Source organism: Mus caroli, unplaced genomic scaffold, assembly GCF_978045245.1.
Source record: "Mus caroli unplaced genomic scaffold, Mus_caroli_1 scaffold_2, whole genome shotgun sequence".
NCBI lineage: Eukaryota > Metazoa > Chordata > Mammalia > Rodentia > Muridae > Mus > Mus caroli.
Genome location: NW_028227257.1, coordinates 5,737,360 through 5,740,344, shown reverse-complemented (window position 1 = coordinate 5,740,344; position 2,985 = coordinate 5,737,360).

Genomic DNA, 2,985 nt, shown 5'->3' with positions numbered 1-2,985 from the left:
GGGGCTAAGAATTTCATAGGGGAAATATGATCAGAGCGAGCAGTGTGTGCATGCGTGTGCGTGTGTATGTGTGACATACATATGATATTGTGGAAAAGTAAGGGTTGTTGCTGTTGTGGTTGTTGTTATTGTTGTTTTTAAAAGCTGAGTGTCCTAGTGAGTGCTTACAATTCTAGCTCCAAAGGGTCAGACAGAGAGGCCGATTCCTGGAGTTCACTGACCAGAGCCTAGCGTGGTCTTGGTGAGTTTCCATAAATTAAAAGGAAATTTGAGGGCCTTATGTGGTGGTGCTGTGATGCTTTCACCTCAGGGGCTGAAGGAGGAGGAGGAGGAGGGGGAGGGAGGAGGGGGGAGGGGGGGAGGAGGAGGAGGGGGAGGGGGAGGAGGAGGGAGGAGGAGGGGGAGGGGGAGGGGGAGGGAGGAGGAGGGGGAGGAGCCAGTCTGGCTACACAATGAGACTTTGTCTCAAAAGGCCTTTTTCTCCCTCAGGGTTGGGGAGTATGGCTGAGCAGTGGGATCCTGGCTTGGCATGTATCTGTCCCTGAAGTGTGAAAATAAATGAGACCTTTATAATTTGAGAGAGTTTGGAGTTACAGAAAAGTTACAGACAATAGAGAATGACTGTTACCCAACACCCCATTTCCCCTATTGTTGGAACCTTCCATTAGAGTGGCTCATTTATCACAATTAATGAGGCATTATTAACACGAGTAATATGTTATTGTTCGCTGAACTCCACATTTTACACCGATTTCCTCAGCTGTCCCCGGATGTCCTTTTCTCACACAATCATAAGTTGTCATGTCTCCTTCCGCTCCTCTGGGCTGTGTCAGCCTCTCCGACTTCTCTTGGGTGACCTTGACAGTCTCAGGAGCCCTGCCTGGCCTCACTACGTAGCTCTGGCTGTCCTGGAACTTACTATGTAGACCAGTCTAGCCTCAAACTCCTAGAGATTTTTCTTATGCACTGATTTTAATATTTTTCTTTCGAGGCACAGGCCTCACCGAGTTGCCAAGCTGGCCTTGAACTCCTAGACTCAAGTGATGGTCCTACCTTAGTCCCCAAAGTAGCTGGGAGTGCAGGTGGGTCACTCCACTCTGGTCTTGTGATGTCAGAGCTGTGACTTGGGAGGCGAGATGCCCTCTTGGTCACATCCTGTAGGCAAGGGCAAGCTCCACCAACAGGGCTTGTGAATTTGGATCTTGACCTTGGTCAAGGCCTCTCTAAAGCTACTTTGTAGCTGGTTTCAACCCTTGCAGACTCCACAGGAAGGTCCTCCCCAGCTCCTCTGACACATTTGAAATTCTTCTATGCCTCTGTCATGTTCTCTTTTTACAATCCCTTGTCACCTGGGAAATGTTATGTGACTCTAGGTATAGAGGCATGTGAAAAAGGTATACAAAACAAACTTTTACTGCAGGTACACCATAAAGAGATGTATTTTAAAAACCTCTTGGTACACATACAAGTTTTTTCCATTTAGTAAAGATGAAAGCGAACTTAGATCTTGAGATAACAGTGTCCATTAATTTTTACATTAAGAATTAAATTTGAACCTGAAGATGGTAGTGCATACCTTTAATCCCAGGACTCCAGAGGCAGAGGCAGGAGGATCTCTACAAGTTTGAGGCCAGCCTAGTCTACAGAGCAAGTTCCAGGACAGCCAAAGCTACACAGAGAATCAACTCCCCTTCCTCCCTCTAAAAAGATTGAAATTGTAGAGCTGGAAAGTTAACGCAGTTTATGTAGGTGCTGGCCTCCAAGCCTGATAACCTGAGTTCCCTCCTCAGAACTCATGTAATGGAAGAAGAAAACGCCTAAATGTTGTCCTCTGACCTCCACACATGTGCCATGGCATGAACACTCACACACACACACACACACACACACACATCTCACACACTACATTATTTTTTTTAAAAGAATGGAGTGGCTGGGCGTGGTGGTGCATGCCTTTAATCCCAGCACTTGGGAGGCAGAGGCAGGCAGATTTCTGAGTTCAATGCCAGCCTGGTCTACAGAGTGAGTTCCAGGACAGCCAGGGCTACACAGAGAAACCCTGTCTCATAAATAAATAAAAAGAATGGAGTGGACAAGTATTTGCAGATTGTTTTTCTCAGAATGGATTGATATTTTGATGTCATAATTGTCAATTCTGAGAACACTACTTCACATAACTGGTGAGTATCAGATGGTAGAAGATTGTCTAAGGTCATTTCTGAAGCCATTGAAAAGTCTGTCCTAATCTCAAGTCAGAATTCACTTAGCAATGTTTGTGGTTCCATTTGTTTGGAGACAAGATCTCACTCTGGAGCCCAGACTGGTCTGGGGCTCTCCATTACAGTCATGACAAACTTCCTGCTTCATCTTCCCTCATGCTGGCGCTGGAGACAGGAGCAGTTACCTGGCTTACAGACTCTCACTCTGGCTGTCCTGGAACTTACTCTGTAGACCAGGCTGGCTTTGAACTCACAGAGATCTGCTTGCCTCTGCCTCCTGAGCTCTAAGATTAAAGGGGTGCACCACTACACCTAACAAATTTTAAATTTCTTCATTACATCCATTTACTCTGTGCAGGCATTTGCGTGAATGTGCACATGTACCCACATGTGTGCACATGCTATTGTGTGTGCACAGTAGCATGCAGAAATCAGAGGATGGCATGTGTGAGTCGTCTCTTCTATGGTGTGGGCACCATGGAACAATCTCAGGTCGTTAGATTTGGCTGCAAATGCTTCTGCCTGCTGACCTATCTTGACTGCCAACAATTCCCCTAACACACAAGTCAGCAAATCAGACAGCGTTAGATTTTATTTGTTTGTTTTGTAGGGTCTGGTGGTCCATACCCGTAATCCCAGCATTTCAGAGGCTGAGGTAACATTCTCAGAAATTCAAGGCTAGCCTCAGCCACACAGTCAGTCTGAAGCCAGCCTGAGCTATATAAGACTGTCTCGCAAAACCAGACATACATACATACATACATAC